At 40.8% G+C, this 14,054-nt stretch overlaps 6 non-coding genes across 6 annotated transcripts; 1 reads left to right on the top strand and 5 right to left on the bottom strand.

Moving 5' to 3' along the window:
• Window positions 1-4,082: 4,082 nt before the first annotated feature.
• On the bottom strand, window positions 4,083-4,155 carry TRNAK-UUU (transfer RNA lysine (anticodon UUU)). The gene has a single exon. It is a non-coding gene; the product is annotated as a tRNA-Lys (tRNA).
• A 1,679-nt stretch (window positions 4,156-5,834) lies between these two features.
• On the bottom strand, window positions 5,835-5,906 carry TRNAA-CGC (transfer RNA alanine (anticodon CGC)). Its single transcript has one exon. It is a non-coding gene; the product is annotated as a tRNA-Ala (tRNA).
• Window positions 5,907-7,734: 1,828 nt separating this feature from the next.
• TRNAA-AGC (transfer RNA alanine (anticodon AGC)) lies at window positions 7,735-7,806 on the bottom strand. Its single transcript has one exon. It is a non-coding gene; the product is annotated as a tRNA-Ala (tRNA).
• An 883-nt stretch (window positions 7,807-8,689) lies between these two features.
• Window positions 8,690-8,762, bottom strand: TRNAF-GAA (transfer RNA phenylalanine (anticodon GAA)). The gene has a single exon. It is a non-coding gene; the product is annotated as a tRNA-Phe (tRNA).
• Window positions 8,763-12,344: 3,582 nt separating this feature from the next.
• On the bottom strand, window positions 12,345-12,416 carry TRNAA-AGC (transfer RNA alanine (anticodon AGC)). The gene has a single exon. It is a non-coding gene; the product is annotated as a tRNA-Ala (tRNA).
• An 836-nt stretch (window positions 12,417-13,252) lies between these two features.
• TRNAA-AGC (transfer RNA alanine (anticodon AGC)) lies at window positions 13,253-13,324 on the top strand. Its single transcript has one exon. It is a non-coding gene; the product is annotated as a tRNA-Ala (tRNA).
• The last annotated feature ends 730 nt before the right edge of the window (window positions 13,325-14,054 follow it).

Genomic DNA, 14,054 nt, shown 5'->3' with positions numbered 1-14,054 from the left:
TTTAAAAGTATATACCAACCTTCCAAAGTTAATTTTCTTGTGAACAGAAGGGTCTTTCTCTCCAGTGACTCGGAAAGTAGTTACTAGAAAATTGAGGGACTCAGAGTCTTGTGGAAATGTGACCACTGACTTAGAAAAATTTAAATATGGCTTTTTACATACAAGAATAATGGGGGGAAATACCCTGGAAAGAATACCCTGGAAGAAATAAATATCCAGTGGGTTTTTCACCATTAAGTCTTAACACATATATTTTTGAGTGAATGATTTGGGTAGAAGAAAATCCCTGTCATTCACACACACACACACACACACACACACACACACACACACACACACACACACACCATATATTAGTCTTTAGGCATAGGAAAGACAAAGGATGGTAGAGGGATATTAAATATTAGCACTTTATCAGAAAGAATTCAGGTAATCTTGCATAGCGGCAATTTACCAGTATTTGCACATAGACTCTCCCAGACTTTAGTCCTTAATAAATCCCCAAATAAAACTGAAACTTACAGTTCCCACATTGTGCATTTTTATTTCAGTCAACACCTGTCAATAGAAGGAGAAAAGAAAAAACACAATGTGAGAGTTTTGAGTTAAGTTTTATTGGGGGCAAAGTGAGGACTATAGCCAGGGAACGGTATCTCAGATAGCTCTGAGGAACTGCTCTGAACAGGTAGGGGGGAAAATCAGCATTATATATGATCTTAGTGAAAGGGGATACATGCAAGCAAGCACACTTTTTGGCAGAGGTTTGCTGCTAGTCAGGAGGAGCAGATGTCACCATTAATGATTTTAGTGCTTTTCTAGATATAAGAAAATGTAAGGACTTGGGGTCATAAAATCTCCTGAAAATATCTGTTTGAAGGCCTGTTTTGCCAGTTTTTTCCAGGAGCACAGAGTGCCTCATTCCTGATCTCCATGCTGAATTCCTTTCAGGGTGTGTTGAAGGTCAGCAGCTGCAGTGGCTAATGATTTAAATTCTTGGAGAGGCAGATGGCAAAGTGGCAATTTTTAGTTGGCATACTTCACAAATATGAGTGAAATTTTGTACATAGATTTTGAGTGTGAGTTACAGAACTGCTTTAATTTGTAAGAATTTTGTACATTTATATATTTTCTTCTGTTTATTCAAATACATTAGTTCTTATAACTCTGTTGTCCAATATGGTAGCCACTAGCACATGTGATTCTTGAGTACTTAAAATATGACCAGTCCAACTTATATGCTATAAGTTTAAGATACACACCAGATTTCAAAGACCTAGTATGAAAAAAAGAATGTAAAATACTTAGATAATATGTTTATGTGGATTATTTTTTTCTTTCATTCTTTTTTTTAATAGCTTTTTATTTTGTATTGGTATACAGCTGATCAACAATGTTGTGATAGTTTTAGGTTAACAGCAAGGGACTCAGCCATATATATATACATCCTCCCACCCAGGTTGCCACATAACGTTGGGCATAGTTCCATGAGCTATACAGTACATCCTTGTTGGTTATATGTGAACTATTTATTGACACGATAAAGTCAGGTGTTGCCCTAACCATCCCAGAGTGAGCGAAGAGAATGAAAACAGCCATGAAATCTGGTGAAATGGGTCAGGGGACCTGCAGCCTCTATTGGACTGAGGTGCAGCATCCACTCTGAGTCCAGCTTTTATTCCTAATTGCAGACTACAAGACTTTTTTTGATCTTAACTTCCCCAAGACACTACGCTGACAAAGTCCAGATCTCCTCATTTTTTACCCCAGGCTATTCCCTTCTGGGGTAGTCTCAGGAACAATCAGCAAGTGCGTAGGCAGCGTTCATGCCTGCGGCCAACCCAGTGTTCCAAGGTCCATGCTTTCACGAGCCCTGTCATGCTCCCTTCTGGGTCTGGCCTTGGGGTTTGTAACAAGATTATTCTTAAGAAAAACATGAAAGGTAATCATTAACACAGTTTCTTAATATATGCTGTTTTTCTAGATGCTATATCTGTGGAATTTCTCAAGGCTATGAAAGTACATTATTAAGAATTCCCACTACAGTTAAGAACTGTAAAACCAGCTGCCTTGGCCAGGCCTGCTTGCTTGAGTTGTCTCAGGCAGCAGGAGTTCTAGATAAGGAACATGGTGCTGCCACTGAAAACTAACAGGGAGAATTCAGAAGGGGCCACAGGCTGGAGGAAATGACCAACCTTCCAGAGTCCTCCTCACTGGGATCCGTCTTGGTCGAGTAATGTGCATGCCACCAGGAAGGACCCTGAGATGATGGCCAAGCAGGATGATTATCTAGAGACAACACAAAAACTAACCCCATTACCATAAAACCTGAGACTACAGCAATATGGTAGATCAGTTCTCCTGGGTTTCCTTACCTTGCTACTCTCTACTTAGGCCCCCCTTCTGCAATAAAATCTCTGTCAGCACAATGTGCCTCCTCTGACATTTCCAAGTGTGAACGAGAGCTCACTCTTGGACCCTGGAAGCAGGTCTCCCTTCCTGTAACAGCAGTATTTTAGATATATTGGATTAAATTAAATGCATTATGAATTTTGCTTGTTTCTTTTTACTTTTTTCAATGTAACTTCTAGAAAATTTAAAAATTATATATGTGGTTGGCATGCATTATTCACATTACATTAGGCAGCACTTCCCAACTTACCACACTTTTGCTGATATCAGAAATATACAAGACCCCACTTGGCATTGTTTTCTTCTGTCACAATGTAGAGTAATGATTTACCAAGGACATTGGACATGGCCTTAGTTGTACTTGACACCAAGACACAGAGACAAATTAAAACCAGCCCCATTTCCCCATCCCATTTCTCTACTTCATTGAGACTGGTCACTTTTCTGTTTCCTATTTTACATTCTAGAGATCTGATGAATTTTTTGGACCAACTAAGAGACAAGCTCTTTCAGACAAATGGAGTCCTTCCAAGTTCAAAATCTACTTCATGGGATTTCTGTGAATAAGAACAAAACTCTCATACAGTCAGAGGCCAGCAAAAAGGAGAAAGCAATCACCTGACCTGGATTTCTAAGCATTTCCTGGGATTTCTAAGGAAGTTCAAGGAACATAATACTATCTGGGGTCCATGATCACTCTGGTTTAAGACACACTTTCCCGAAATACCATTAATGAGTTTCCAATCTTCAAATCACAATAAGCCCTTTTACATTTTCGCTCTACACATTCTCTCTTCCATGATAAGAAAAACCTCCTTAATCACGGATTTCTGCAAAGTTGCCATCTTAGGGGTTTCACTGTGGCTACCAAATACCTTCACAAGACTGAATCTTAAATTTGCAGGCACCTTCTTGTTCAATCGCTCAGTTGTGTCTGCTTCTTTGCGACCCCATGGACTGCAGCACGTCAGGCTTCCCTGTCCTCCACTATCTCCAGGAGTTTATTCACACTCATGTCCATTGAGCTTGTGATGCCATCCAACTATCTCATCCTCAGCTGCCCTTTCTCCTGCCCCCAATCTTACCCAGCATCAGGGTCTTTTCCAGTGAGTCGGTTCTTCGCATCAGGTGGCCAAAGTATTGGAGCTTCAGCTTCAGCATCAGTCCTTCCAATGAATATTCAGGACTGATCTCCTTTAGGATGGACTGGTTGGATCTTCTTGCAGTCCAAGAGATTCTCAAGAGTCTTCTCCAGCACAACAGTTCAAAAGCATCAACTTTTCCACGCTCAGCCTTCTCTATGGTCCAGTTCGGCACATCCCTACATGACTACTGGAAAAGCCATAGCATTGACTGTACTATCTGTCGGCACCTTAGTCATGTTCAAACCCAAGCTCCTCCTCTTTTCAGGCTCGATCTAACACCCACAAAGCAAAAACACAACAGACTACCCACAAGCAGAAAGGAATTCATTCTTCTCCATACCCATTCCACCATGGAGGAATCCTGTTTCTGGCTTATTTAAGCGAATATCTCAAAACCTTGCTTATTCGATCGCATACTCTCTAAGGGTTGATCACTTAGTCTTCAGGCAGCACCATGGCCCAGAGCAGAGAGTGTAAACATCTTTTGGACATAAGAAGGGAAAAAAAAAAAAAAAAAACTTCTAGTATCGCCCGAACAGGGACTTGAACCCTGGACCCTCAGATTAAAAGTCTGATGCTCTACCGACTGAGCTATCCGGGCTCACAAAGGTGGGGATTTTCTGACGGCCTAGTAAGGGTGAATTCATTAGATTATTTTCAATTATGATCCGTGTTAAAAATCAGTCTTGCACACGTACCTCATATACTCAAGCCAAGAGCAGCCGGCAGAAGCCACTTTCGCACTCACTAACCTGCTGCCACCACGACAGACAACAGGTTTGAAACAATTTGACTTCCCTCTGAAGAGTTTGCCTATGGAAAGGGCCCCAAGATGCTCTCAAAAGCCAACAGTTTGGGTACAAACGAGTGCGATCTTCTTACGGGACAGAAGTTTTCTGTTTACTACCCTAAAATACACGGGACTTCAACACTTTCTTGTAGGTGTAGGATGCAAAGAAGAGAGGTGGAGCTTGGACAGGTCCTCCCCAACCATCTACCCAAATCCTACTCATATTTAAAGATCCACGTATACGCCCTCTTCTCCCTACTTAGCTGATTCCAACTCGCCTCCTTCCTTGTCCCGTTCAAGCGTCGCCTTTCCGCTCTTGTCCACTGTACTGCTTCCCGGGTGAGATCTTCCCAATAACTCGGTTCACTCCACCCAGGCTCCGGGTTTTTGACACCGCAGGTCAGGGTTTCCCAAACCTGCCAGAGTTTGAGTTTGCAGAGTTTCCTAATATCACTTTCCTAATATTTCCTAATATTCCTATAAATCACTGTCTGCTTTCGGACTTCATTCAAAATTCACATCTGGGTTACTTGTCACACAATATGGACGGAAAGTGTTTCTGCGCCTCAGTGCCTGAGGTGACAGATGCTATCTAGGCTACAAAACTCTAATTCCTTTCACACATGACGTTAAATGAGACTCCTTTCACATATGGAGTCCCAGCCCACACATTTCCCCTGCTCTCTCCTCATTTTAGAGAGAATTCTGTCTGAAAGAGGTTGGGTACTCTTTTTCCTCCTCCCTCCCCCTTTTGTCTTTCAAAACAGAGCCTCAATAAGGAAAGCAGTTGCCAAGGGCCCGATCGCGTTGCTGCCTGAGGTTTGCTGGTCACGCACTGTCGCTCTGCATCTCTTGGCAGGTTGCGTGTGAATTCTTTCCGCTCTGTCATCTCTTTCCTTCCGGAAGGGCCTAAATCCCCCTCTATCCGCCGCATCCTTACCCTCCTCTTTCGCAATACTTTTCTTCTTTGTCTTCTTCCGCGGTATTTTTGCGGTCTTTTAGGCAGTTTTGGAGGCAGAGGAGGTTGAAGTTAGGGGAAAGGAGGAATTTGAAAACTCAAGAAAAATGCCCCATTCCTGAGACGTTCCCTGGTGATGGAATGGAAATGCCTTCCTGAGAGCTGGTGATGGAGCAAACTTTGGAGCAAGCCGAAGACACCTGAAGCAGAAACAACAAACTGCAGGGTCCAAATTCAGTCTAAAGTCTAGAATACGTACCAATGATTCCTTATTCTCCAATACCAGTGGATCTTTTTCAGTCCTTGTGCTAGTCTCACCTCAGGGCCTTCTCTTCCACAACCAAACGAAAATCCAGGTCTCTGCTCAGATAACTAACTAAAGGAACAGGGATATTTCCATCACCACCACCCCATCCCACTCCCCTTTATTCTATCCTCTTTCTTTCTTCTTGTTTTCCTTTTGCCGATTCTCGGTCTTGGAAGATGGTAGGTTGGAGGGAGTAAATATGAGAAAGGTTGACAAAAATACAGATGGAGGTGCCAGGGATTGAACCAGGGACCTCGTACATGCGAAGCACGCGCTCTACCACTGAGCTACACCCCCCTGTATTCATGCGCCTCCGGCTGGTTCATAAAATATTCTTTTTTTTTTTTTTTTTTTAGCTATGAGTTGCCTAGTGAAAGTCTACCAAGTTAAATGTTACTATTTCTGAAGTTTTTAAATATACAGTCTAGTGGCTTCTTCCTGGCCTGCAGTTATTTAATGAACCAGGAACAGCTGAAAGAATAAAGCCTTCTGAGAGATACTTGGGAAAAAAAAAAAGTCTGTTCTTTTCCCTTCATGCTCCTCAGTAATACTATCAGTGGAATTTAGTGCTCAAGCTGGATGATATGACTGACTCTTCCAAGTTTGTTTTTTGGAGTCCAGGAAATCCTGAATAAGCCAGATCTTTCTTTTTTTGTTTCCTTCAGTCAAATGTTCCTTGAGAAGACAGACATACCAGTGAGGATAACCCTTAGAGTGGAAAGAGGTCAGGAGCAAATGGGTGTAAAGTTAACTTTGATGTGAGGAAGAAAAACTGAGTAAGGGAATATGGAGAGGAAAGTGGGAAAAGTTTGTGCGAATATAGTTTAAGAAAGTAAAAGAAAAGGGCAAGAGTAAAGGTGCTAGAAACTAAACCCAATGCTTCACTTCATGCATTCTACTCTCACATAATTAAGAAATTCAGAAAAAGACTCGTCCTCACTGATTTCCATTATTTGCTACTGGTTCTCCACGAAGAAGTCTTGAAATGAAAAGTAAGGATTTATTTGTTTTAGAGGATCTTGTAACTGCTGTCACTCCCAAGTGCATGATCAGAGGAGTTGAATCATTTTAATAGTGTGAAGATCTAATGGGGTGCTGTCCAACTTGCTGGGTGAATAGAACGGGAAGAGACAGAGAATGCAAGAGACAGAAGTTTACTCACCTTAGGTTTTCAGCTGGTACTCTTAAACATAAAGGCAGGTTGACAAGAGAAAAGCAGTGCTTACCAATGTGTGCAACAGGCATCACTCAGGAGAAACATGAACAAAAAGTAACTCAAAGTGCAAGTTTAGCACCTCAGCTAATGAGGTATATATTCAACAAAGAACAGTACATTTATAGATGAAGGACAGGATTGAGGAAAGCAGTTTTTGTCTTTTCAGGGCAGTAAACTGTGGGAAAGTAAATGCTGGGGAAGAAACAAGTGGACTAAGGTTTGTTTGTAGATTCCTCTAGTGCCTATCACGGACTCAATGGACATGAGTTTGAGCAAGCTCCAGGAGTCGGTGATGGATAGGGAGGCCTGGGGTGCTGCAGTCCATGGGGTCGCAAAGAGTCAGATATGACTGAACAACTGAGTTGAACTGAACTAGTGCCTATCTGGGCTGTAAGAGTTTTTCTCCAGTAAAAGGAGGATTTATATCCTGCTTTTGGTCAGACATGGACGGATAAAGAGAACTTTTTTGCACCTTAATTGTCTTCAGCTCAAAAAATTTTTATGTCAAAGAGGCATATTTTGGGGGACATTTCGGTTTCATACATAGTCATGTGCAGAAGGACCATGTTACAGTATGTCATATGTTAGAGATAGTTTGTCAACTTCAACTGAAAAGTGCATGAAGATCTGAGAAATTATGAGTATGCCGTTCTTCCTATATCTTGTTATATTTAAATTCTTTTAATTTGGTTGCTTTTTAACTGTACAGTTTGACATTATTAATTTAAAAAGCTATTAAAATTGTTTTATTTATACTTAAAACTAATTTATTGAATTCCCACCCAAAATAAGAAAGTAGCTCAGAATAACTGCAGAAGGGCTCCCAGAGGTCAACACCAAAGGGAGTCATGCAACTCGACTACAGCCCTTCACAAGGTAATGACAACCACAGAGCCAACTATTCATTGCTGGAGGTGCCGGGGATTGAACCCGGGGCCTCGTACATGCTAAGCACGCGCTCTACCACTGAGCTACACCCCCTTACTTCTGCTTTGGGGAAGAAAACTTAATGGCATATCTATCTGCCTAGTGTTTCCAGACCTTGAAATTATTACCACAAAGATTGCTTATGTACAGTTCCATTACTTCCTGAAACTCCTTTATTTCATTCTCTTTCTCAGCTACACGAAAAGAAGGGCAACTTCATGTTAGGCAGAAAGGCATTATTCCTGGTATCTATTCACATTTGTCAACCCACAAAAGGTGAATAGAAGAAAGAAAAGAAGAGCCTAGAATCAACGATACTTAAGGAACAACTAGGAGAACTAGGATATTAGAATATCCTAATTTCTTCATACAGATCCCCACTAGAAGGAACCAAAGCCACTGTAAAAATTTGCTGTCACCTAGAATAGCAATGTGTCAGAATGTAAGAAAGTGCTCAATGATTATAGCAAGCTCAAAAGATTACAGTACCTTCTAGGCAATCTTGGAAACACTGAGCTTTTTAAAATGAATAATAAACAATACAGGAATACAAATTAATAGATAAAATAAGGCTACTGGGTCAGAGAGTTGACTGAAATACAAGGTCTGAATGAGGAGATGGCCAGCGTCAAAGGATCCCCAACTTTTGCTCTGAGGATGGTAATGAAGGCTCTGTTGTCCGTTTCAGACCTTGGAAACTTCAGTTTGAATTGAGAGGTTAGTGGCTCAATAGATTACTCAGACACTTGTTGAAATAAAGTTCTAAAATCTAAAAATTAAAGTTTTAAAATTTTGGCTGGAGTAAGATTTCATAAATTCATTGTAAGTTTATTCATAGAAAAATCTAGAGCCATTTTGTGATCGTCAATCCACTACAACATTCCTTTATGCACCCGAAGTAAACTCTCCCTTGGGGAATCGACTAAAAAGTTTAGAATGCCGAAACCCGGGATTGAACCAGGGACCTTTAGATCTTCAGTCTAACGCTCTCCCAACTGAGCTATTTCGGCTACCTGAAAGCTTATTCTCCTGGCATTTCTTTTTTTTCAACTTCAGTTTTTAGAAGGTTTCAGATTCTTTTAGTGTGGCTACCTAGTTGTCCAATGTATTTGCCTATTTGGAAAGACTTGGAATCGATTGCCTTCCATGTATGCCAATTGGAGCCAATTCCTGGCAGCATGGGATAACACATAAAAGTAGGAAAATCTAAAGAGAGGTGACAATGAAGGATTCGATGGAAAGACTTCTTATACCTCTGTGTCATGTCAGTTGACCCAGACACATCTCAGAAACTAAAGGAAACTAAGAAAAATGTTATTGGTAACTCTTAATTCTCTCTCTTTTTTTCATTCTTTCATCTCTCACAATCTCCAAAAATGGTGAGAAATAAAAGCCAATGATGCTGTGAATTTGCTAAAAGAATACCACATACATAAACATTATCAGACTAAACACTCCAGCCAATATTCCCAACTGACAGGAAAGCAACTGTCACAAAGTTAGAAAATTTGAAATGACAAATCTCATCACAAAAGAATTTCTTCACAAAATTCTCTTCAAAAATAATATTGAAACTATGACCAAATCGGTTTTTGATTGGCTCCTTTGTGATTCAGGCAAGGAAATCATTTAGCATTGTGAGGTAATGAATAGTACATAGCATTATTTCATTTTCAAGTAGAAACAGAATATATGAAGCAAGGCTTATGAGTCATTTGCATGAGAAAGTAGCTCATATTCCCATGGCTCCTACACTTGGTACAATCCTCTATTCTTCAACCCACATCCAGAACTTCACAGGGAACTCCTGATAACTAAAGAAGAAAAAGAAAAACAAAAACCAGATCTGGTTCTAGATGATTCTGCTCATATACTGGGACCACACAAGTGTGAGCGGCTTCCATAGACCCTGTAGGCCAGTAGTGAAGGTAAACCCTCTCAGTACGCATTACTTCAGGCAGGGCATGTGACTGTTCATTTCGCTTGGAAGGACAGATGTAGGGTAGATATCTACACTAGTTAATGAGCGGTAGCTAACAGTTTGGCAGGGGATTAGGGGCTTGGAGAGAAAATTATTGAGAGAAAACTGAAAAAGTGGTGACAGAGAGGTCTGGTAAATAGGTAGGTAGACAGAATCCCCCAAATGTGCAAAGTCTAAGGATATTTGTTTTCAAGTAAATGCTCTACAGAGAGCAACCTCCTTGGAGGCAGTTGAACACAATGACCCATTCTGTTGATATCTGGAAGCTTCTCCTTGGCTACCACTGTATTTGCCCGATGAGCTAATGAACAAAGTAACCATGATGACAAGAACAGAGGTCATATATAGGTTCAGCAACACAGACTACTTTGGGGGGTTGGTTCTACATATGTATTATAATTTTTATTAATACTTATTTTAATTTTAAATTTTTAATTGGAAGATAGTTGCTTTACAATATTGTGTTAGCTTCTGCCATACATCAACATGAATCAGCCACAGGTATACACACATCCCCTCCTTCTTGAACCTCCCTCCCACTCCCCACCCCATCCCACCCCTCTAGGTTGTCACAAAGCATCAGTTTGAGTTCCCTGCATCCTACAGCAAACTCCCAATATGTAGTGGGAATTCCTAATAATGTCCTTTCACAGCCTTGAGAAATTCCACAGAAATAGCACCTGGAAAACAGCATATATTAAGAAACTGTGTTAATGATTATCTTCCATGTTTTTCTTAAGAATAATCTCCTTGTTACAAACTCCAAGGCCAGACCCAGAAGGAAGTATGATTGGGCTCATGAAAGAATGGACCTTGGAACACTGGACTGGCATCAGGCATGAATGCTGCCTATGCGCTTGCTGATTATTCCCAAGATTAGCCCCAAAGAGAATGGCCTGGGGTGAAAACAAGATTTGGACTATGTCAGCGTAGTGTCTTGGGAAAGATAAGATCAAAAAAGTCTTGTAGTCTGCAATTAGGAATAAAAGCTGGACTCAAAGTGGACTCTGCACCTCAGTCCAACAGAGGTTGCAGGTCCCCTGACCCATTGCACCAGATTTCGTGTTCTGTCTTCATTCTCAATGCTCTCTCCCAGACCATTTGGGCAACACCACTATCCATTTTACATACAGCAAAGTATACATTTCAATGCTACCCTCTTAATTTTCTCCTTTCCCAACTGTGTCCATAAGTCTGTTCTCTATGTTTGCGTCCCTATTGATGCCTTGCAAATAGATTCATCAGTACCATCCTTCTATATTCCACATATATGAGTTAATATATGATATTTGTTTTTCTCTTTCCGATTTACTTCACTCTGTTTGATGGACTGTAGGTTCATCCAGCTCATGAGAACTGGGTCAAATGAGTTCCTTTTTATGGCTGAGTAATATTCCATTTTTTATTTTTTATTATTTTTTAAATTTTTTATTCCATTTTTTATATGTACTAAATCTTCTTCAGCCATTCATTTGTCAATGGCTATCTAGGTTTCTTTTATGTCTCAGCTATTGTAAATAGTGCTGCAATGAACACTGGGGTATGTGTGTCTTTTTCAGTTTTGGTTTCCTCAGGGTTTATGCCCAGTAGTGGGATTGTTAGGTCATATGGAAGTTTTATTCCTAGTTTTTTAAGGAATCTCCATACTGTTTTCCACAGTGGCTGTATCAATTTACATTCCCACCAACAGTGCAAGGGGGGTCCCTTTTCTCCACACCCTCTCCAGCATTTATTGTTTGTACATTTTTTTGATAATAGCCATTCTGACTGGTATGAGGTGATGCCTCATTGTAGTTTTGACTTGCATTTCTCTAATAATGAATGAAGCAACACAGACTTCTGTGCACCAAAATAATGTAGTTTAAATTACTACTAAGTGACTAAACTACCAACATCACAAACTTTAAACCCTCACTTGGGGGCTATTATTCCACTGGGGAACCAACTACATACCCTGGTGTCAGGTTCCTTACATTTGACCACTTCTGCATTAGGGGCACAATGTATATCTAATCTCACTGGAATAGACATTTATTCTATACGTAGATGTCCCTTCATGTCCCACAATGCTTCTGCCAAAACCACCAACCACGAATTACTGAATGTCTTATTCAACAGCACCTACAGCATTGTTTCTGAGACAAGAAGACAGTTTATAGGGGGGAAAAATCGGCAATGGGCTGATATTCTGGAATTCACTGGCCTCACCATAAGGCCACTAACCCTGAAGCAGCGAGCCTGATTGGATGGTGAAATGACCTTTTGAATACTTAGTTATGGTATGAGCTAAGAGACAATACTTGAAAAAAAAAAAAAGACAATACTTTTGGTGAGATAAGAATCAGTGGGAGAAGGGGGTGTATTGAGTTATGTCAAGGAAAGCTTGATACCATAAAGTCCTTAACTTCCCCAATGTGGCGTCAGCTAACTTGTGTAAATTACTGAGGGGGTTAATTCCTCAGGACAAATGCCTGATCCTCTTTCAAAACTCCTGGAGGGATGTGTGAGGCTCTTTTGGGTAGACTGCAACAGTTGAAGATTCACAAGCCACCTGCTACCCTTCAGTACATTTTTCACTAGTAGTGGTCCTCCATAAATAGAAACATCCAAGTGGAGGTGCTGGGGATTGAACCCGGGGCCTCGTGCATGCTAAGCACGCGCTCTACCACTGAGCTACACCCCCGATGTTGCCAGACTATTTCATTCATGTTAGACATTACTGAAGATTTGGTGAGTGATGCAACATCACTAATTGTCCTGTGAATTAATTTACAAGAGCTCTAGGCAGCCCACTCCGCCCAAAGTAAAAACCTTAACATCAGTTTACTTGATCAGAAAGAATAATTATCCATTGCCTACTACTTCTGGTGACTGTACAATATAATTATGGTTGGTGGTAGAAGAATAGAGAAGCACAGAGAAGGGATCATCACTGGACAGGTTTGCGTCTTCTTGGTCCACAACTCTTTCATTAACTCGAACAGTTGAAAGAATAGAATGTCTTCTAAAAGATAATTGACTGAGAACGTCTTACTTTTGCTTTTCCTTTTCTTTCTGTTCGTTCCCCTTTGTGCTCCTCAGTGACGCTGCCAGTGTCAGTGGCTCCTCAAGCCTGATAATGTGAGTCTGTTGTGCCTGTTGCCTCAGGTTCGAGAGATCCTGCATGAGCCAGATCTTCCTTTTTATTTTCCTTCAATCAAATGTTTCTTGGGAAGACCGACTTCAACAGTGATGATGACGCCCTTGGAGTGAAATGTGATGAATTTAACTTTGCTATTGAGCAGAAAAAGTAAGGGAAAGTGAGAAATTTTTGTGCAGCATGGTTTAGGGGAGTGAAATAGGGTAGTAATGGAGGTGCTAGAAATGAAACATTTCATCAAAGATGCTGGCTGGGAAATGTTGGATGAACATGTGGCAAAAATTAAGTTAAATGAAATAATTTAGCATCCTTATTAAGGAAATTGTTGATGTTAGAGAATACATGAGTAATTTGCATAGGAAAAGTGCATAGGCGTGCTAGGGGGTGTAGCTCAGTGGTAGAGCGCGTGCTTAGCATGCACGAGGCCCCGGGTTCAATCCCCGGCACCTCCACATGGGAGACTCCTTATTGGAGACCTCAGTAAGTCATCTAGGAGAGTTTTTGGCTTGTTTATTATTGTTGTCATTTTTGTCTTTGCTGCCTTTGGTCTTTTGAATGAGTCAATCAAAGTTTCCGGCCTTGTTCTTGTGCCGCAGTTTTCTTTGTCACTTTGGAATGCAATGATATAATTTGTGCGGGTGTACTCAAACCATTTGTCCATGATTTTATTAGCCTTCTTCTCTTTAGCCATTTTGAGCAATCACAGCTGTGTTTTGGGGTACACACAGTGTATAGAATGCCTGCCCCCACCTCTACTATTCTTAGGTAACAGTATTGCATGAGGACTTCGGAAATGGCCAAAGTGAAGCCAGATACTTCTGATCCTCATGTATCTTTGATGGAAATATCATTTGTGCTTAAAACAAAGATCTAGAGGAGGACAGACTGTAATCGTTTGAATAGACTTTCTCTGTTCAAACTTGGCTCTTCAGAACTCCCACTGGGAGCAGTGTAGTATATAAGCAGTAGAGAACACTGAAAATGTCCCAAAAGATCTCTAGAAGAAAACTGGGTTTCAGGAGACTTCTGCGTAAGAGTAAGAAGCAAGAATGGAAGAGCTAAAGAATCTTCGCTCACTTAAAACGCTCGGCCCTCAGGTCAAAAGTCTGAGGCGCTATCCAAGGTGCTGACACCTGTATTCTTGGATATGTATTTAAAAGTGTTCGTTTGCTGTCCGGCTTA

The sequence above is a fragment of the Dama dama genome, chromosome 7 (assembly GCF_033118175.1).
Source record: "Dama dama isolate Ldn47 chromosome 7, ASM3311817v1, whole genome shotgun sequence".
Classification (NCBI taxonomy): domain Eukaryota; kingdom Metazoa; phylum Chordata; class Mammalia; order Artiodactyla; family Cervidae; genus Dama; species Dama dama.
Note: the sequence above shows the minus strand (reverse complement) of the source record. Positions and strands in the feature narration are given on the sequence as shown.